We start from the raw sequence: 23542 nt of genomic DNA on the forward strand, positions 1-23542 counted from the left end.
GGAGCTCACCAAATACAGCTGGACTGGGACTGAACGAGCGTGTGATCAAACCTTGGACTTCACATAGGGCAGAGTATCCTGCCCTCTCTTAAGGCTGGAGGGGAAGAGAAGAGGGTTAGTGGGGGAGTAGGAGGGGATTGAGTGGAGGGGAGGAAGTGGAAATTTTTGAATGGAAAAATTTAAAAAAATAATAATACATAAACTAAAAAAAAATTAACTTATGAGATTTAAGAAAATTGTTGTAGGTGTAATAATCTTTATTGGTCAGTAGGCGTCATGATTGTGGACATGTAGCAGAGAGATGCACTTGGCAGTGTAAACAGTCCCATTCTGTTCAGCATGAGCGCCTGCTTAACTACTGACAAATATGCTTGACAAAGTAAGAGCAATTAGAGGTTTTTTTTTTTTTTTTTTTTTTTTTTTTTTTTTTGTCAGACTATCAAGGAACCCAGAGTTCATGAGCCAGGAACATAAATCAGAAACTGGGAACACAAGCCGGAAGCTGCACAAGTTGCCGCTGTCAGGGACTAAGGGGAAACATGAGTGAGAAAGGCCCACCAAAGGGTAGCTCTGCTGCAGTAGGGTTTTGGGGAAAAAAAAAACTGCTTAGTAGATAAAATCAAGCCAGATGGGCAGAGGTGGGAGACCTTTGGCTGCAGAACTTTTGAACCAGTCCTGGTAGGTGTGGAGTTGGGTTCCACATGGGTGCAAGATGTACATGAACATAATAAAATAGTCCCACACTAGATCAGAATTGAGGGTTATTTGTTTAGGGGGTAGATTCACAGATCAACAGTCCCCTGCATGAGTAAGGAACAAGAACTGAATCCAGCATCCGAGAGAGAGAGAGAGAGAGAGAGAGAGAGAGAGAGAGACTGTGCAAGCTTTATGTCTGCTTTTATAGTATGAGAGACCACACCCAAGTGGGCTGGTATCTTAAAGGCTGTGGGCTGAAGGAGCTCCCACAGCAGGACAGTGAGTTTAAGACACTAAATAATTTATAGTAAGACTAGCAGAGACTTCCTCTAGAAGCAGTCATGCCAATCCTAGGGTACACACTGGGGCTCTCTGCCTCTGTCTCCTGCACGTGATGTAGAAGAGGAGCCATCCCATCCTAGAGTATCTACTCACGTTCTCTGCCTCTCTATGCTCTTAAGGCCCATGCTTTAAAACCTTATTGAGTGGATTTCAACTTTGCTTCTTACTGGTGCCTTCTGAAATTCTCTTCCGTAGCATAGGTCAATAATGCAGGATTCAGCCAGGCAGGGTGGCACACACCTTTAATTCCAGTGCTCAGGAGACAGAAGTAGGTAGATCTCTATGAGTTCAAGGGAAGCTTGGTCTTCAAACGGAGTTACAGGACAGCTGGTGCTATACACAAAAATCGTGTTTCTAAAAACAAAACAAAACAAAACAAAAGAATCCTGGCTTCACCTGAGTAAATATCACTGAAAAATATTATCCCTAGGCTTCCCCAACCAGCAGCACTGGTGGCATCTCCTCCTGATGTTGTTGGAGTCTTCCTTGAGAGTCTGCAAATTTGTGGGACTGTCTGGATTTCTGCATATTTTCTTAGCTCTTTGAAATCTGCTTCAAGAGGAACGTTGAGTTGGGCTGGCTTTTGGTGAGAGATTTATTAACATATGGACAGCAGGGCTCCCAATGACAGTTTATTCCCTTGACACAGAAGTTTGGACTCCTGTGGGTACTTAATCAGTACTCAGTGATTAGTGCTTACACTGCTTATGCTGGAGTTGCTTCTGATCCTAGATGGCAGAGGAAGCAATGATCAGGCGCTTCATGTCTACAGGGCCACGGTCAGTAGAATGTCAGCTCTTTGTTGTCGTACTTGGAAAGGGGCTGTAGAAGGAGTGGCCTGATCTGTGACATGGGTTTGTGATGTAACTCTCTGTTTGGGCATACTTGCCGCTTTTCATCCTTCAGTTTTACATTCTGGCCAGAGACTGCATAGGCCTGAAATAGGCCATCTAGCCTGAATATGGGGAATCTGCTGTATATAGAAACTGCCTGTTCTAGAGATTGATTGATTTTTATTGAGTTCTACATTTTTCTCTGCTCCCCTCCCTGGCTCTTTCCTCCCCCAAGGTGCTCTCAATTTACTCAGGAGATATTGTACTTTCTACTTTCCATGTAGATGAGATCCATGTAAGTCTCTCTTAGTGTCCTCATTGTTGTCTAGGTTCTCTGGGATTGTGAATTGCGGGCTGCTTTTCTTTCTTTATGTTTAAAAACCACTTATGAGTGAGTACATGTAATACTTGTCTCTTGGTGTCTGGGTTACCTCACACAAAATAATGTTTTCTAGCTTTATCCATTTTCTTGAAAAATTCAAGATGTCACTATTTTTTCTGCTGTGTAGTACTCCATTGTGTAAATGTACCACATTTTCCTTTCCATTATTTGCTCGAGGGGCATTTAGGTTGTTTCCAGGTTCTGGCTATGACAAACAAAGCTGCTATGAACATAGTTGAGCACATGTCCTTGTGGCACGATTGAGCATCCTTTGGATATATACCCAAAAGTGGTATTACTGGGTCTTAAGGAATGTTGTTTCCTAATTTTCTGAGAAATCGCCACACTGGCATCCAAAGAGATTTTAGAGACAGTAGAAAACCACCTGAAATGTAGACCGCTGCAGTTGTCCTTTGAATACTGTCTGCTCCATCCCCTTGACAGTGCCCCACTTCACTTGATAATAAACTTGACCTATCTTCTGCCTAAGCTCTCCATTATTATTTTTTTTCAATGGACCAAGGAGCCAAACGAAGTCTAGCACAAATTTCTGGTGATATCCTCAAGAGCTACCCATAATTACCTGGAGCCAAAATAGAACAGGCTGGGGTGTCTAGTACAGGTAGGGAATACAGTGTGAATATTCCGGGTTCAGATATAGACATGGTCAGCTGTGTCTAGTCTAGAAAAGATCTCTGTTCATTAGGAGTATCCTGGGATTCCCTTTATTCATCTATCTGTCTGCCTGTCTGTCTATCTATCTAATATATCTTTTTCAGAGAAATAATACATGGGTTTAGCTTAGTTTCATTATATATTATTAATAGAAATGTAGCCTAAAATGGCATTGTGATGGCAAATCCCAGTGGCGAGGGCATTTTCCTTCTTGGGAATTAGCCCTTAAGAACAGAAATGCTACCTTAGTGTGTGAACAACAGAAATGCTACCTTAGTGTGTGAACAACAGAAATAGTAGCTTAGTGTGTGAACAGGATTCAGCTTCGGCTCATCTTTGTTTTACTTCCTCCTTCTCAGTAATAGTTTGGCTAACCTCTCTGATGAAGATACAAATTTTCTATCATTTGTCTGCTAAGAGTCACGTTATAGAAGTGAAAATTCGATCTGAAGGGGCATTTTTTTTTGCACTGTAAAAATTACTCTTATAAGTAGCCCAACATTTTAAAAAGTAACAAATTCAGAATCTAGATGAAAACCACAAAATCTTTAGGATGTGGGCCTATGTTTGTGTATGACTGTGTGCATTCACTCACTTTCTACATTGATTTTCATGTCTTTGTTACTTTCTGGGACCACATTGGATTATAGAAGGCTTTAATTAAAATTTATTGGTGAGAGAATTAGCACATCTTCAAAATTGTTCTCTTGCTTTTCCTGTGATGTTCTGTAGAACTGTGAGACGGCACTGCTAAAATGGTCATGTTTTTCCATTTCAGAATGGCTGCTTGGTTTTCCCTTAAAACTGAGTTGCTTAATATTATTGTTATTCTCACTATTATTGCTTAGTCTTTGGAGACAGGATCTTATGTAGGCTGGTCTAGCCTGCACTCACTATGTAGTGGAGGATCACCCGTGACCCTCTTGCCTCTACCTCCCTGTGCTGGGGTTTGCAGGGTTGCAGCACCATTCCTGGCAGGACTTAATTTATTTTCTTAAGAAAAAGTTATTCTTAGCTACTTTTAAGAATTTCTTTATGGAAAAAAATGAGTCAGAAAAACCACCAAGCAGGAAATTGAGATATAAAATGCTGTAGGTATGGAAACACATGTTCAGTGAAAAGTTGACAGGGAAAGGAGATATTTTTGGGTGAGAAAGAATTTTATGTGGTAGGGCAGTTTTGTTCTAAAATAATGATTTGCTCCAAGCTGGAAACTCACAGCTAAGGATAAAAGTATAAGGCTAGAGCATGCTAATAAAGCCTTGTGGACGACAAATTTTCACATATACAGATATGGTATGGATGTGATTAGTCTGAGTCTAACTCAAAGATTTTTCTTGTTTTAATTATTAAGATCAATTTTTGCTAGGTATTTGTTTTAATCAATTGGTCTCTGTCAGTTTCTCCAGTGATTAGGAGAAAGTGGAAAAGCAGACAGCACAGCCAACCTTCTCACAGGCTTTAAATCAACTTTTAAATTTGGCTTTAAAACAACACAACAACAAACAATAACAAAGAACAACAACAAAAAAAAACAGTGAAAATGGAGGAAACAGGTGGTACAGAGGGCTCGGGGCAGTGATCGCACACAAAACAAGGCCAATGATAGGCTCAGGCCTGGGGAATGCATTTTACCAGGAAAATACGTATTCCTGTCCTCGGAGAAAGCCCGGGTGGATGGACAATTCTAAAGTGTCCTATGATTGCCGCAGCAGTGGGAATACAAGGGCCAGGCAACCGACTGCCCTACTGGGGCTCTGCTCTAAGAAAGCCAAGCCTTGCTTCCTCCACATGCAGAGGGATACTTCAGAAGCGTGTCTCATTGTCTGAAGGATGCTGTCAGCCAATGATGGCTGCATAGGCGGAAGCTGTGGGACCTTCCCAGAGAGGTCCCTTCCAGCCCACTGAGGCTGACTTGAGGGTCCTTGAATGATGACTGGTGTAAGGGTCAAAAGGCAGATTTCTTTAGGAGCTGTTTTTCTGCTTCAGTTGATCATCCAGGATTCCTTTTGAAGTGAATTTGCATAATAACCTAAGCTGATGGAAATCTCCAAACTAACAGACATGCTGACCCCTTTTTAAAAAAGATTGCCTTTCTATGTATAAGTGTTTTTGCCTTAGTGTACGTATGCGCACTGTATATATGCCTGTGGAGACCAGAAGTCTCTGGATGCCCTGGAACTGAAGTGGCAGTGTGTTCGCAGTCATCAGAAAGGTCTTGGAAATTGAACCTTGGCATTCTGAAAGAGAAACAATTGCTCTTATCTGCTAAACAATCTCTTCAGCCCCACATATATACTGAGCCTCGAGCATTTTTCCAAAGCTAGAAGGGTTGTCAGCATTCCAGCCTTGGGAAGCACCGAATTAGCAAACTCCTTTGTGCTGTATGTTGCATAATGGTAAGACATGCCACTTAAAGTTCTCACCCACAAATTAGGGGACATTTTCAGACCATAGCTTACTTCTCCAGTATAGCACATGGATGATGGCCAGGATATATCCACGCTAAAGCAACAGAAACAATGCTTTCCAGAACTAAGCAGAAGCTTCTCTGTAGTGAAGTGGAGAACAGGCTAACCAGCCAGGGTGTAGACAGGGTGTTAGTGCAAACACACTGACTTAGGAAAACACGAGACTGTGCTGCTCCAAGCAGAACAATGGAAAATAATTAGGAAATTTCACAGCTCTAAGCACCTAGGAAGAGAAGTGTTAACTGCCCTGGCAAATCTGGTGTTTGCCGACACCTTCTCATGGTGGATAGAGACTGCCCTATTCTGACCAAAAGGGATCTGAAATAGTCTGCAGAATAAAAGCCGCTCTACTGAGTCTCCACAAACCTCGCCATAGTCACTTAACCTGAGAACTGTTGTAAGACTTAAAATTCCCTTCAAATATAGACATTGCATCTTAATTTCGTGTATGTGAAGATAAGTTTGATTTTAACCCTACCAGTAGGTGTGACCTTTCTTTATGCTTTAAATTACTGCATTCTTTTTAATATACTATTGTTATAACACACACCCAGTGACTTCAACATTACAGAATTTTTTCTCTTAGTTGACAACACACTAAATTCCTTCTTGGAACTGTTCTTTTGTGTCTTATCATATTCTCAGTACAAAACCACCAGCATTATATTAAATTTTCCTTTCTCTCCAGCCTTTACTTTTATTTTCCTCCTTCCTTCTTCTGTCCTTCACTCTCACTCCCTCCTTGCCCCCTCTTTCTCCCTCCCTCTTCTCTCTCTCTCTCTTTCTCAGTCTCTTTCTCTAACCAACTCTCATATAACTCATGCTGGTCTGGAATTTGTTATGTGTCTAAAGATGAACTTGAACTTCTGATCCTCCTGCGTCTATCTAGTATGTGCTAGGATTACAAGACTGTGTCACTATGCCTGTTTAGTTGGATTTTCTTTCTTTGTTTCTTCCTTCATTTATTTTTCTCTCTCTCTCTTTCTTTCAGCTCAAGGTACCTCGTCCTTAAACTCAAAAGTTACTGTGATGAGAAGAACTGTCTTCTAACCCAGAGGGCCTTGATGCTGTGACAGGAGCACATGGATGACCAGCAACATTATTAAAGTGAGATAACTTATATATACCTGGCACCAGGTGATACGTTCTCCTGTTTCCTGAGATTTGCACATCCACATTTCTGTCAGATTCTGCCAAGGTCTTGATAAAGGAAAGAAGACATGTCCGTGAGAGAAATGGAGGCTATCTAGCCTTGGGTGGATTACAGTCTTTGAAAATCAATAGTTACCAAAGTCATCTCCAGGCCACATTTGAAGAATAAACTTTGTGACTACAGAGGGGTGAGTTTTAGAAGGAAGTTTTATTGTTTTATAGGACTAGAGTTGAAGCTTGAGAGAAGAATGGAAGAGGTGCTGGATAGCAGGAGAGGGGCACTGGAAGTACTTTACCCAAGGGTTCCCACTGTGGAATTAATAAGGCTTTACTGAACAGAAGAATGGAAGCAAAGAACTGGTTCTCTAGTTACACTTGCATACTATATCCAAGAGTTCCTCTGTTTCAGTCATGTCTTTATGTAGAGTTCCCAGGCAAAGGTGATCATACAGGGGAAAAGAGATGCTGAGACCTCCTGTCCAGCATTCCCTGAATCATACAGGGGAAGAAAGATGTCCAGACCTACTGCCCAGCATTCCCTGAATCATACAGGGGAAGAGAGAAGTCCAGACCTACTGTCCTGCGATTTCTGAATCATACATGAAAAGAGAGATGACCAGAATTTCTGTCCAGTGTTTTCTAAATTATATAGGGGAATATATAATTCCTGGACCTCTTGTCTAGTGTTAACTAATCATATAAGGGAAGAGAGATGCACAGATCGCCTGTCAAATGTTACCTGAATCATATAAGGTAAGAGAGATGCCCAGACCTCCTGTCCAGCATCCCTGGCATCTGGCCATGGCGGAAGCAAAGACATTTGAGTTCAAACACTTTTGGCATCTCTGGCCTTTGGCTAGGAAAGAATTGTTCACTGAACCAATAATGTTTCCAGCTTTTAGCCAAGGAAAAACTGCTCGTTCCCAGGGTTCCTCACATTTTAGTTCCTAAACTGCCTGCTTTTCCTTGTTCTCATAGTTTCACTGTATAGCCCAGGATAACTCTGAACTCCTGACACTTGTGTCTAAGCTCCTTAAGTGCTAGTGTTATATGAGTGGGTTGCAGTGCTTGTCACACTTCAAGTTTTAATGGTTTATTAGCATTGTTGCTCTCAGGCATCTTATGGAAGGAAAGATTTCTCTTATTTTTAGTGCTAATCTTGGGGTTGGAAATAATGATCTGCAAAACGCCTCATTGTTTATGAGGTTTGATGTCTTCGGTAATGAAAGCTCAAGATTCTCCAAATGCTGAATTCTGGGCTCTAGGGTTTGTTCTTTCCTGGTTCTTAGGTCTGGAAGACAAAGACTGCCAGTGCCTAGACAGTCTGGATCTGCATCGCTGGATCTGCATCCCTGGGTTTCCATCCTTGGGTCTGCATCCCTGAGTCTGCATCCCTGGGTCTGCATCCCTGGGTCTGCATCCCTGGGTCTGCATCCTTGGATCTACATCCCTGGGTCTGCATCCCTGAGTGTACATCCCTGGGTCTGCGTCCCTGAGTGTACATACCTGGGTCTGCATCCCTGGAACTGAATTCTGGTTCAACATCAAGAAGCTTCAGTAGCTACCCTAGATGGGACTGGGGTAGGCCTTCTGCATATGTGTGACAGTTGTGTAGCTTAGTCCTCTTGTGGGACTCCTAACAGTGGTAGCACGACTGTCATTGCCTCTTTTCCTACTCCTCATAGTTGGCCACCTGGACCAGCCTTCATACAAAGTGAGGTGTTTAGTCTGACTGCAACTTGAGATGCCATGATTTGTTGATATCCATGGGAGGCCTGCTCTTTACTCCACAGAAATGGAGGAAATTGGGGCAGGGTAGAGGGGAGATGTCGGGGGAGACTGGGAAGAGAGAAGGGAGGTGAAACTGTGACCAGGATGTAAAATAAATAAATATATGAATTTATTAAAAAGAAGGAGAATTATTAAACTTCAGGAATGGGCATCAGCAGCCTTAAGATTAAAGGATGGAAGTCCCAGAAGAGAAACTGAGACACAGAAGAAAGGGAGAATTATCAGGACATAAAAAGTGAAGGGAGTGCCTTACCCTTGTCTGTAGACTAAGAGACTAGCAAGACTAAGGAGATGTCACACCCACAACAATCTGTGACTCCGCTGAACCCACAAATAGCAGTTCGTTGCCTATTTTTAACACTTTTTTTGTTGTTGTTGAGAAAGTGTCTCATGTAGCCCTTGTACTCACTGTGTAGCAAAAAATGGCTTTGAACTTCTGCTTCTTTCTTTATCTCCGAAGTGCTGGAATCAAGTGTGTGCCGCTCTACCTGGTGTATTTAGCACTGGGCTTTGAGCCCCAGCCTTACACATGAGAAGCACTCTACAAATGTAGGAGGTGGCACACGCTCAACTCTTTGACTACACTCTCACCAAACCGTATTCCTGAGGGATACACCACACACTAGCACATAATCTCCTCTACCAAAGAAAGAGTTGTTGGATAAACACACCAAAATATTTTCATGTAATCTTTTAAACCCTGTAAACAATGCAATTGTAAAAGCTACCAATATCTTATATGTGTAGCTATTGTTAGGACACCTAGAAGCCCCTTCTTCTTTCTTCACACATCCACTCTAGCATGTGAAAGCCTCTACCTCCAAGTCTGCCCCATGTCCATGCTTAAATTCACGTTAAAACTTATTTGCATCTTTTCATATAAGCATTCCAGGAAGGCCTGTGAAAATGGTTTGCTCAACTCTTTATCCAGAAAATCTCACAAAGTCATGCAAATCAAGGGTTCAAATCTTCACATTTCCTTTAAGAACATCTGTGGAGCAAGATTATATATATCGGAACAGTCACAAGTCGCCTGCAATGTCACTATAAGAAACAGCCTAAAAATGCTGACTACATGTAGAGGTCTGAGTCAAATTCACTCCAGTAAGGTTCCCGCCCATGTGTTGACTGAAAGACTCCAATTGCTAAGCCAAAAGAGGGGTTACACAAAAAAAAAGGTATCCCGGAAGAAACTGATGAAACAAAACCATGTGGCATGGAAGAAATACAAACGTAAAGAAATGTAAATGAGAGCAAATCATAGTCTCTCCTCAATAAACTCTGTCTTTGCTTATAAGAATGAATAGACATGGAAAATAGAAAAAAATCAAAAGACCATTCTTCCTGAGCCTTGAAGTATCAATGTAGTTTTTATTTATCTGTAAGTGTGTGTGTGTGCACACGTGATGTGTATGCACACACACACTCTCTCACCTGCACATCAATATTCATAGCATGTCTGTTTCAATGCCCATTGAAATCAGGAAAGAGTATCAGATTCTGTGGATATTTTACCACAGGTGGTTATGAGTTATCTGAAAGACATAGGTGTTGAGAACTTGGCATGGGTTCTCTGGAAAAGCTTCAAGTTGCTCTTGACTGCTGAGCCATCTCTCTAGCCCCTGAACTACTTTAATTTATTCATTTTTATTTAATAAAATTTACATTGCTGTAATCAGAGCAGAGAGTTAATTTGTGTTCTGTAATATTTTTTAATAAGTATAATCCCATGTTGCTATATTATGTTGTTATTTTCATAGAATTACTTTGTATTAAGTTGGTAACCCAATGGATTTGAGTATTCTTATTGGATATATTTAAATTTTTCCAACTAAATATTAATATAATTTAGATGCACCAAAAAACTCAACTTCATTCAAATTAGTAATATTGTTTGGAATGTTTAAATACTACATTGCAACAATGTTGATACCTTGGAAAATGGATAAAAATTTGAAATCACAATTTCAAATGCACTCTATACTTCCTAGAATAATTTGTTTATTTAAAACTACTAGCAGTGCGTGAAGTTATGAAAGTGTTGAGCGTGGTAGTTTGGAGATCAGTAATGGAACCAGTTGCCTCTCTGCTGCTGTGGTAAACACTCCAACCAAAGCAACCTGAGGGAGGAAAGTGTTTATTTCAGTTTACAGATCACCAGCCACCACTCAGAGAGGTCAGGGTAGGAACTCAGGCAGGAACTTGAAGAAGAAACCATGGAAGAATGTTGCTTGGTGCCTCACTCACTGGACTGTCATGTGGTCCAGGATCACATTTGTTCAGGGAATGGTGCCACCCATAGTCGGCTGGACTCTCTACGTTAGCTAAGGAAATCAAGACAATCTAGCCAAAGACATACCCACAGGGCAATGTGATTTAGACAGTGTCTCAATTGAGATACTTTTTCAGGTGACTCTCATCTGTTTCAGGTTGACTGACAAAGCTAACTTAGGACAGTAACATAGTAAATAAATATTTATATACAATTTTAATCTTATTATCATGGTTAAGGTGAGATTACTTGTTTACTTATAATCTATGTCTCCATTTTGTGGAATGAACACATATGCACCTGTCTTCAGTTTTATTAGCAGTAACATTATTCTTGGGAAAAACTTATAAGAAGAACTCTGAGAAGAATAAGAAATGGGAAATCATTCCTTTCCTTCGGTATATTTTTCTTTTATAGCATCTGTAAAGCCTTCATGTAAGAAGTGAAATGTGCTTCTCTCTATCCCTGCTCCTCCTCGTGCTGCCTTTTGAACACTATCACATCCTTTAAGTTTTTAACATCCACTAACCTCTCTGGGTCACATAATTAATCTGAAAAAGAAACCCAATATTCTCATTAAAAAATTAGCAAGGAGTACTTTCCTCCAGGTTACAAAGCAAAGAGCATGAAGAGATTGTGAATGCAGAGCCTGGGAAACACCTGGCACTAGACTCCCTGGGAGGGGTGGTGGCATGCTGAGAACTGAGCCCTGCCCTGAGCAGAGGAACTGAGGGCCATCTGCACTCAGCAGGTGCACCTGGAAGACGTTTTGACTGCCAAGACTATGCTAAGGGCACCACAAGAAAAATTATGAGGATCTGGAAGAAAAGTTGTCGCTGCTCACCATGCATATTGAAAACACTGTAATTCATGAGGATTTCTCATGACAGAAAAGTAATAAAGTGATCACTTGAACGCTAGTTTTGAAGTTTTGTGCAGGGCAATAGAAATTGGAGCTGACTTTAACCTTTTAAAAGCATCCAAAATGATCACTTTTGAAAGTAAGTATCTGCATACACTATTTTGTCATTATGATTTTGATACATCATACCAAGAATTAGTAAGCTAATGTGTGCAAGTCTGTGTTGTAATTGTACGTGGATTTAAAAACTTCTAAATTTTAGAGGATTTTGCTGTATTAAAATCACTTACTCCTTAAAGATCAAAGACTGTATTTGTATTTTAAACCTTTTTTCAAAATTATAACCTGAGCATTGTAACAGTTCCTAGTGAGGGCCATAGACATTGAAATTACAAATATGTCATGAATATGGCAAAATACCTTGTCTGAAGATAAGGTTTCCAAGGGTCAGATGATAATGGGAGTATTTTACCTATGTCTGGCCAAAGTGCACACCTTTAATTCTAGCACTCGGGAGGCAGAGGTAGGAGGATCTCTGTGAGTTGGAGGCCAGCATGGTCTACAAGAGCTAGTTCCAGGACAGGCTCTGAAAAAAAAAAAAAAAAAAACTACAGAGAAACCCTATCTCAAAAAAAAAACAAAAACAAAAATAAAAACAAAGCAATGCTCTTTTCCTTCTCCTACTACACATTGAGTAACACAGGTATAGTACATTTATTCATAAAAATAAGTCTCTCCCAAGATCCACACAAATATGAGAAAAGTAACACAAATGCATTGAGTTCCACCATTTGAGGGTCAAGGTGCCCACACCACAGCGTGTGTGATTCTGGATTCAGTGACGTGAGATCAAGCATTTGTCTGGTGCACTTACAGAGACATGTCTTTACAAGCCTCAGTAAAGTGGAATAGAAAGACCTACATTTTTGACATGTGAGCTTGAAATTCAAAATTTCACGATGAAAGTGAACAGTTTTAGAGATAACCAAGTTTTGTGTCTTTTCCATGTGAACAATACATATTGCACCTATGCAGGGGTCTGTCTTTACTACATTATATTTTGAGGGAAATTTAGTGCTTATGAACACAGTTAGTTTTGTATGGTTCTGGGTTTATGAAATATAATTTCATGGATGGTAGCAGCTATTATGAATAATTATATCTGAATATTCTTGGCCATATTTTTATTTAATTCAAGTTTGTTTAAAGTGATTGTATTGGAAGACTTTTGATTCAGACCTTGTGCTAGTGATTAGAAACAGACTAAAAAAAATAAGAAAAAGAAAAGGAAAAAGAAAAGGTAAGACAAACACACCTACTGGTTTACAAAGTTTAATGGAGAGGAATCCTTTGAAGGCAACTTGTCTACATGCTGTTTTAATATTCCTAACATGAGTAGCAAGAAGAAGTAGATTTAATCTTCACAGTTTTTATTTCCTTTGCATTCTCTTTGATAAGCTGTGCTTTTTAAAAACAGCTTTACACCATGTTGACTGTGCTGGCGTAAGCAGTATAGAATGTTCGATATTGAGTGTAGGGTCTGTAGTGAGGACTCTCTTTTCCTTCCTGAATTTAGCAACATCCTTTTCTTTACTTGATGATCACTGAACTTCTTACTTTGTTTAATTTTTACATTGCATTTTATTTTTCTCCTTAAAAACTTTCTCCCATTACTGTTTATTTCATTAATTCAATTTTCTTTGAGATTAATGAAAATGTAGCTTAGTTTTTTTATTCCTTAATATGTTAATTAATCTTAGCTCGTTTTTTGCTCTAATTAGTGAATATAATAATCTAAACTTGCCTCTAAATGGGGTTTTATTTGCATTCTTTAAGTTTATTAAAAAACTAGAACAAGCAGATCTCTAATACGTTGATTGCAGAAGACTAATGTTTTCTACTAATGATGTGCTGATGTATTCTACACAAGATATAGCTTCCAATGTAGGCAAATACACCAAACAAGTTTCTATGTTTGTGAAAAATTCTAAACACAATGATTTATGTCTTTTCTCTTTAAGAATGCTTTTTGAATAATTGTGAAGAGAGAAAACACCCTATGGTCTCTAAAGCACAGACTAGATAAACTAATTAGTAAGTGAAGGACAAGAAAATGTTACAAAAGGAAATGCTACATAAAGTCAGATTACACTACTACTAGTACAACAATAGAAATCCATTATGCAGGTGTTCTGAGTGAAAGAAAATGGGGAAAATATGTATCATTCCATTTGTGTGACATCTTAAAATGTGCAAAGATAATCTGTAACAATAATGTCATTGGATCTCTTTTGCTTCACACTTCTCTCTTTGTTACACTAATCCTTATCACTGGGCATGGTGGCACATGCTTTTAATCCCAACACTTGGAAGGCAGAGACAGGTAGATCTCTGTGAGTTTCAAGGCTGTCTGGTCTAGGCCTGCTATGGCGTATGTGGTAAGACCCTGTCTCAAAAATAAACGTAAGTAAAATAATCATTTCTACTTCTATATTTTTACTTTAAAAATAAGTTTATTTAATAAGATATTTGGCTATAATTTATCTTTATTTAAAGATGTATTACCTACCTACTTGTATGTTTGCTTGTTTTTGTTTTATGTTTTTTTTCTTCTTTTTGGTTTTCAAGACAGGATTTCTCTGTGTATCTTTGGAGCCTGTCCTGGAATTTGTTCTGTAGTCCAAGTTAGCCCCAAACTCATATAGATCTATCTGCCTCTGCCTCTGAGTGCTGGAATTAAAGGCATATACCACCACCACCTAGCATTTTATTTCGTATTTAAATTTAAAAATGGAAGTTTTGATATGTGTTCATTATATTATGAAATTTTGGAATTATTTACTAAAACTGTCAGGGTTTTTATTTGTTCTGATGTTTTTTACTGAAGAATACCTGAAAAGTCAATCTGGATCTTTAAATATGTTTTAAAATTCTGTATCTATGTGCCTACCAATGTGTGAGTCTGAGTGTGCCTACCAATGTGTGAGTCTGAGTGTGCCTACCAATGTGTGAGTCTGAGTGTGCCTACCAATGTGTGAGTCTGTGTGTGAGAACAGCGCCCGCAGAGACTAGGGTTGGAAGACATTTTGTAGCTGGTGTTACAAGCAATTGTAAGTGACCTAGCATGGGTGCTGGGACCCCAACTAGGCCTTGTGCAGAGCAGCAAGTGCTTTAAATTGCTGAACCAACTTTCCAACTTTAACTTGGGAGCTGGAAGGTTAAATAAAATAAAAAAAATTAAGACTTTGAAGATAATTCAGTAGTGTTGAGTTTGGTGCAAAAGCATAATTATTTGAATTCAAATCTCCAATATCTACATTGAAAAAAATCTATGCATAGCCATGTGCTTTTGATCCCAGCAGTGTGGGGACAGAGACAGGGTTAGCTCCGGAGGAGCTAAAGATCCTGTTGCAATAGAATGAGGCTAAGAATGGTAGAGCAGCATGCTTAGTGATCTAAAGGTTACACACACACACACACTCACATATATACACACACACACATATATACACACACACATACACACACATATACACACACACATACACACACACAAACACACACACACATACACATACATACACACACACTCACACACACACTCACACCTGAGCACATGGTTATACTCATACCACACACTCATAGAGAAAGAAAAAGAAAAATAAATTGAACATTTATTAATAAGCAAAAATAAAAAGATAGATTTAGAACTAAACATGGTGATACGTGTCTGTAATCCCAGGAAAAAGAATGTTGAGACAGGAGAACCGTGAATTCAATGCCAACCTGAACTATTTAGAGAAAGCCAGCTCCATAACCATATCTAAATAAATATAAAGGAGTAGATAAATAAATAAATAATTGATCTAAATTGAAATGGATTTGGAAATGACTATCTAAGTTCATTGATCATTCATTTTCTTTTTCTCTCTGGCAAGACCATCTTTAGCAGCCAGTCACAGACCTAAGCACTCAGCGTGTGTAAACATTTGTTAGACGACAGACCTGTTTGCATTAGTCATCCCTGTTGTTCCTTACAGTAGAAGGGAGAATCATTCAATCATCTCCTTACTTGATCTTTCATTCTGCCCACTGCTGGTTAACGATTTGTCTATTGAGCCAAAATAGCAAGGCTGTAGAGAAATGAGGTCCAATAATTTGTTGTGACAGGAAAATCTTTCTCAGACACCCCAAAGGCAGGCCCCCAAAACAGCTACCCACAGAGCAGTCACTGTCAAGGTGGCTGTGTCCTATAGAAGGGACAGTGCCCATCTTTCAGGGATGTGCCAAGCAGGGCACCCAGGCATTGAGCTTGCCAAGAAACCAATCAGAAAATCAATTCAGATTGACAAGGAGCCCAGCGGTGAAGATTCTGATAAAATATCTCTGATCTTTATTTATCATTCAAAAGTAAAATGAATATCCAGTTCTAACTGGGTCAAGGTAACTTTTCTATTTGATGTTTGAGTAAAAGCTATTTCCCAAAGGCAAGAAGAAGTGAGCACTCAAAATATCTGCAGGAGATTCGTAGCTGCCTCTCTATCAATAACAAGCAAAATGAATATATATATATATGTGTGTGTGTGTGTGTGTATTCTATATACATACATACATACATACATACAGACAGACAGACAGACAGACATACATATAGTGTGTGACTGTTTGTGAATTGAATTGAGCATTAGGTTGAACCTAAATAAGAAGGCTTTATTTTCCTTGCAAAAGACCTTCATATATTAGGAAATTCTATTTCTAGAGAATCCTTTTGATAGTATCAAAAATCTTTCTTAAAATAAGATGCTTTAATGTTTCTAGGATCATTCAGCGGTTGGGTTTCCAATGAGAGGGATCAAGGTTCAGTTCCAAGTTAATTCTAACCATGTGATGGTTGTTCTTGATTGCCACCTTGATGAGACTCCAAGTCACCACAGAAATAAATCTTTGGGCAAGTCTTGGGGAGTTTCTAGGTTGGGTTAAATTGAAGGAGGGAAAATATGATCTAAATTGGAAGACCTTTCCATGGGCTGGGATCTCGGGTTGTCTATAAAGAAGAGAAACTGTGCTAAGCATCAGCATCTCTCTCCTTCTCTCTCCATCTCTCTCCATCTCTCTCTCTCTCTCTCTCTCTCTCTCTCTCTCTCTCTCTCTCTCTCTCTCTGTGTGTGTGTGTGTGTGTGTGCTTCTTTACTACAGATTGCAATGTGACCAGCTGCCCAGGCACAGCCCACCATGCTCTCCACCAGGATGGACTGTGTCTCACTGAATTGTAAGCCAAAACAAACCCTTTGTCCCTTAAGCTGTTTCTTGTCAGAATTTTGTCACAGCAATGAGAAAAGTGACACATACTGTCCTCCCTAGCTCATGCCCCTACAGCAAGCAGTCTTCCCCATAGCACCCTACCAACAGGCGAGGACATCTGCCTTTATCACGTGTATTAGACATGGCACTTGACTCTTGCCCCACAGTACTTTGTGGGGATGCTACAGGAACTTGACTGCACCCAAGCCTTGATGCATTGTGGTCTGCTACAATGCAAATTCATGCCATTACCACATAGTGCTGTACTATACTCCACATGCTTTATGGACTGACTGGCTTCAGAACTTTTAGACTCCAGAAAACAAAACAAACAACAGAAAACAAACATACATGCACTGAGGAAAGTGATTGGTGGTTTTCAGTGGTAGAGGAAGGCCAAGGATAAGTCACGTCTCTCAAGTGCTTCTTCACACAAAACATAGTACTGCCTGCAAAGGGTGAACCCACAAGCTATGTTGTCTTTAATAACTTCATGACTATGAATAATTAGCAAAATTTGTTCAAATCTATCTCCCAGTTTGGACTTTTATATACCTGTTGTTTGTTCTTTTACCTGGGAATATACAGTTGTTTTGTTTTGTTTTACCTATTCAGGTGCTAACAGTTGGATTATGTTCTCCTAAAATTCCAATGCTGAAGCTCATACTCTCAGAACCTCAAAATGCCCATTCCCTGCTCCTTTAATTCCCCCATTTCCCTCCTTTCTTCCTTCCCTCACTCTTGCCTCTATCCATCTCTCCTAACCCCCATCCTTTCTCCTTTCTATCCCCACTTGCTGCTTGTTCAAAAGAATTACTACAGACATAGAGGAAATTGCCCATTGGCACTCAGGGCAAAGAGTAGAACGGGTGGCAGGGCTGGTGTTTTGGTCTCTAGACAAGGCTTTTACCCCACACTTTTCAAACTCCTTTAAACAGTCTTTCCAGGCAGAAGGGACTGATGGGAATGGCCATCTCTGGTGCACTTACTTTCCCATAGTTGTTTGCAGTTACCTCACGCTATAGTGTTTATCCTTCTATTTCTTTTCCAGAACCAGATCTTTAAGACAATTCATTATATTTCACATTACACCAGAGCTTTGTCAAGCCACTTTTCTGCTTTTCCTTTTTATTGGGGATGGGGGTGTTAAGTTGTGTTCCTTACACATTTAGATGTTCAGACAAAATTGAATTGCATCTATAGAAATTGCATGATGAACAAAGACTCCTGTAATCTATCTAAGGAACTACATTCTACTCCTGAGCAGGTAAGAATCCAATCCCCCCCATCTGTCCCCAGGGCACACACTTTGAGAACTTCAACCAAGGAGAGACAGTAATTGAAAGCAGAATAGAAGCCTGGTAGAAAGTGTTGTGTGCTTCGGTCCCTGGCTCACCCTGTAGCCAGGCCAAAAGCCATTTCTCATTAGTCCATTTGGTGTTTATAGAAAACCCCAGGCGTTGTTCATTTTGCAGTTCGTGATGAAAACCAGACTCAGCAGAGGTGATAAGGCTGTTGAGCACAAGTGTCTCTGCCACTGAAGCCTCGCTGATAGCGATGAAACGCCTCTCACAGGGGAACATCAGGGGAAAGGTTCACCGAATGGAGGAGCAATCCATCACTGGTACCCAGAGAAGTCTCAATGAGCCTTGCAATCCTTATAATTACTCAATTAGGATTCACCTGGGGGAAGGCGTAATTTCTGTAATTGAACTAACATGGCCGTTTGATGTGGGCATTTTTCTCAGAATAAACACAATGACCAACCTGATAAACAATTGCTATAGGCACAAGATAAGCCCTGATAGGGGCTCAGTGGTAAGGGGCTGGTGCCTTTGCCAGGGAGCCTGGAGTCATCAGGGGAAAGGGATGGGAACGCTTCACTGAGCAAATTACATTTTCCAGCCAATGCTGGGTCCTATCAAATATCGCTGTGTGAAAGAGCCTGCACATTTTGCGTGCTGGCCATTTTGGCAAAGAGCAGAATGTTCTCCGTAGGATTTATTTATGACTAAATCAATTGTACCCTAAAGGGATAGTTTTTCAAATTGTTTTGATCTCTCAGGCAGACCCTTGCAAGCAGAAGCATCCTGAAACGGCAGAAGGAAGGTGCTGGAAGGTCTTGCAAGTCCAGCTGACAGAGGGTATCGCTCTCTACGTTCTCATCTCCCAACACTGTGCTGTTTCTAGTGACGGCAAATTTCAAATCTTTGAGGATCTAGCCAAGATCGGGATAAGAGAGCCACATGAACCATTAAAATTATTCTCCCTTCAGGTGACAAAGGCCATCCCTCCCTGATCTTTTATGGCGTGTTTTAGGGGATTCATAAAGTCAAATTTTGTTGTTCTTTTCATTGTTGTTCATAAGATTTTACCCAGTCTGGGGTCATTTGAAAGAGAGAAATCATATATTCCAGAAAAGTACTGATAAAGAAAAAATCCCCCTGATTTCCTGGGCTAGTTTAATTCCCTCTGGGGGAAATAAATAAGGCAAGAAAGAGTGGGCAAGTGGCTGCAGTGAGTTGCTTCATACTGACGCAGCCCATCAGAGTGAGGAGGGAGACAAGGTGAGCGCTAGGAAGGCCCGGGGCAGCAGGTCTCCAGCAGGTCTGTGGGCAGCTGGGGAGCCACAGATGGTACTGCTCCAGCCTGAAGAGCTTCATAGCAGAAAGTTCTGGCCTTTCCAGGAATTCCTCAGAGTAATACCAGGCTCTGCCAAAAGCAGCAGAAGCTACAGAGCAAAGGAGTTGGACGGGGTACAGTCCAAATGTGTTGCTCGAGAGGTGTTGGAGTTTCCAGTCATCAGAGCTTCCTCTCCAGTAGACAAAGGATTGGGAATGCTGTTGATGTGCTCTGGATTGTGAGTGTGAAAGTGAACCCAAACGACACAGTTGCTCGTCCCTTCTTGAAAAGCAGAATAGCACCATGGAATAACCATACACTAGGGCAAGTTTACCGAGATGTTTCCTCTGAATAGGATCATCCCCATAGAGGGAGGGGCCTATACTTCAGAACATATAAGGAAACATATAAGGCTCAGGAAGCAAATGATTCCTACAAGGACACTCTTAAAAGTTATAAGATTCATTGCCGGGCGGTGATGGCACATGCCTTTAATCCCAGCACTTGGGAGGCAGCAGCAGGTGGATCTCTGTGGGTTCAAGGCCAGCCTGGTCTACAAGAACTAGTTCCAGGACAGGCTCCAAAGATACATGGAGAAAACTTGTCTCAAAAAAAAAGAAAAAGTTATAAGGTTCTCAAGGCCCCTCTCCAACGTTCTAGAGCAGTGTCCATTGCTGGGGAGACGGACCCTCCAATAAGCCAAGAAGCCTCCTATTATGTAGGGGATTCCAGAATGCAGAATTCATGAGTTTTCAACCACGCTTGGGTGAGCCTTTTGGTGACATAGCTTTCTTTAAATTATTTATGCCTATTGAGGTGATGTCTCAACCCTACCCTAGCAGTAGCCCCAGTAAATTCGCTGGTTCACCACGTCAAACTTGAGTGGAGTTATTTCTTGATCTGTCATTGGTGCCCTGCCAGGACTGAGTAGATGTTTGTTGACAATTTCCTAGGGGACATCACAATACATAGTCAATATTGATGTTGGCCTGATCCAGGGGCTTATCCACCTGCCTTTCACAGACATCCCATGATGCCCTGTAAAGCCAAGAGTAGTGAGAAGACAGAGCATGAAGAATCAGACTGAACTTACCTCAAGTTCAAATCAAGTATTGGATTTGAAATCTGGCTTAATGGGAGGGCTCAGGCCTCTCCATCAGAGAATAAGAATTGATTAAGATGTTCATGAATTTAGTTGGGGCTCTTGTAAAGCCAAGAGTAGTGAGAAGACAGAGCATGAAGAATCAGACTGAACTTACCTCAAGTTCAAATCAAGTATTGGATTTGAAATCTGGCTTAATGGGAGGGCTCAGGCCTCTCCATCAGAGAATAAGAATTGATTAAGATGTCCATGAATTTAGTTGGGGCTCAACTTCCACAACTGCCATGATGAAGTCAGGACTAGAGTGGCCTCCTTTACTGTCGTGCGTGTGTTACAGTTACAGTCCCAGCCTCTTTACATGTGGTCCTGAAAGTGTACTCACAATCCAGAGTGGAAATGGAGTTGGAAAATATGAAAATTTGAAAGCTGAGGGAAATAATGAACGTTTTTGTCTTTTACTTTCTGCTCTGTTGCAGCTTCCTCACCTTTCTGGGCTAATGTAACCATCGGGGCAGACGAGAAGACATTCAGCAAAGAGACCCTTGGAACCCCTCTTCGGTTCTTAGAATGCTGAACAAATTCACCACCGAGAACTGAAAAACATAATTCCCAAATCCCAGGCTGGAGGAAGGGAAAGGATGGAGCTCTAGTGCCCGTGAGAGGAGTAACTTACTTCTGATAGATTTCACACATTCCGACCCGCTTAGGAGACCCTCATGCATGATGAGCCAGAGTCAAGACAGTGCTGGGCAGGGTCATCTTGATCAGTGTGGCTTAGTTATGCAGAACACGCTTTCTCCGCTTAAAACCAAGCCTGAAAGCTCACCAGGCCCCTCCATTTGTTTCCCCTGCCGATGTGGTCACACTGAATGTATCTCCTTTTTCTGCCTTCAACTCTTACATGTCTTTTTAATTGGCCTATGGATGCTAGGTGGCTGAGCCCCACTTATTGGGCCTATCAGGACCCAGGATCCCACCTTAATAGCTTCATTCTTCAGTGCACACCCGACTATAGCCTCTGCACACTGTTGTAATTTATCAAAGTCTTTCCTACTACAGATTAATATAATCAAGTCCTTAAAAATCTCTATAGATTCAGTACTTGAAACAACACAGGCACACAAGTCAATTAAATAAAATAACTCTTTGGATCCATGCTAGGATGAAGATGAGAATGCATTCGATTCTGAGTAAACACTATGTATTGCCCCTGATGCTCCTACTTCTGCGGCCAGGCCACAGATGTGGTCTCAGTACCTTCTATGCCTATAAGCTATAACCAGCAAAATACAAGATTTCTGGGCCAAGCCTTTCAAGGCAGCGCTGCGGGGTTAGGAATTGCAGACTATCTCTGAGCGGAAGTGTGCTCTTCTTATGTGGCCACTTTAGAGAAGCCTTAAGTGGTTTCCAGTAATAGAAGGCAACATTCACAGTTAAACACAACTCTCCAAATTGACGGGTTGTCTCTAGGTATTTATTTGCCCTAGAAGCAGTTTCACTGTAGTGGTTCTATCTTTAATTGTTTAATGGAGATTGTACTGCTTATGTCCCAATAAAAAACAAGAAAAACTCATGCTATGTTATGGGGCTCAGTAAATCCATAATTAAGATTTAAATCAGTATTTAGAGCTGATGGCCACTTCTTCCTAGCAGGACATAATTAGAAAGCATGAGGAAATTGGAATGTTTCCTTTGGACAATACAAATTTTCTTTGGTTTGCTCCACTGACCTAACCACATCCGAACCTATAACTTTCCTTCAGCCAATAAATCCTTGCTGTCTGTGACGGCTGCTGTGTGAAAGGCATCCCAGAAGTTCCTTGGCACTGTGCCTACCCTGCCAGAGAGATCACTTTATGTATTCCTGAATGTGCACATGTCTCTATTAGACCATGACTGCTGTGCCTACTCTTCCAGGTAACCTCATCATATATGGATACTCCACTGTAAAAGGTACTTAATCTAAGTTCCCTGAACAGAAATGTCTGTTTGACATTTGAACATCATCTTGATTCTGAATCTCATAGGAGAATTAGTTGTAAACTTGGGGCGTTATTCTAAAATAATCTATTTTATTGTTGCTATAATTTCAACAAATACACATAGCAGTTATGATATCTATCCATTGAATTTGCAAGATAGTAGGCAAAGTAGATATAACACAAATATGTAAAGAGTGAGGAATGTCACAATAGAATGGAAATACTCTCCTCTGAGAAAAGCAGATCTGGCACATTGGGGATGGTGACATTTCAGTTAAGAACTAAATGAGCTTCTTATGTCAGGTGGCCTCAGTACTCTGCTTGACAACACACCATTCTTGCTTCTTGCTTAAGTGGCACATGACAATGACTTGATGGAAGGGAAGGAAAGGACTTATACGCTTTTTGTCCACGCTTCCTGAAGACCCATGCTTTCTAAGCCATACACCTCACAATGTTGCAATGATGAGAATGTAATGGATGAAGTAAAAGGAAACACGTCATCCTGCTTAGGACACTGGTGTGGATAGATGGAACTGCTCCAGAGTCCTCAGCATGACAATGTACTATCTGTCACTGGCCAACTGATGACTCATTCATTTCTAGATAACAATACCCCCAGATGAGCTAATGAAATACATTTTAGCATGAAATCATTGTTAACTTGGTCCTTCCTTTTGTAAGGTGGAGGAAATTAAGGATAAGATGGCCCAGGAAGTATGCACACGTTTCAGATCTATCTTCAGACACCCATGACAATCTTGGAAGGTGTCTCTTTTGGATAAAGTGGAGTTGCTGAATTGGTATAACCAGAAGTTACATTCAGAGGATGAAGATCAGGGTCTTTGAGAGATAGGAACTTATAAATGAGGCGGCTGCACACAATGTTGAGGAACTTGTAGGAAAAAAAAGTTCTTCTCTTTCTCAAAATATTCACAATCCATTGTAAGATCGTATAGAAGTGTAGATGTGCTATTGAAATGTGAACACCAGCTCATCTCAGATGCTTAGTTGTTAATGAGGAGATCCCCAGGAGACCTAACATCCACTGTGGATGAG

The sequence above is a fragment of the Myodes glareolus genome, chromosome 13 (genome assembly GCF_982192425.1).
Source record: "Myodes glareolus chromosome 13, mMyoGla1.1, whole genome shotgun sequence".
NCBI classification, from domain to species: domain Eukaryota; kingdom Metazoa; phylum Chordata; class Mammalia; order Rodentia; family Cricetidae; genus Myodes; species Myodes glareolus.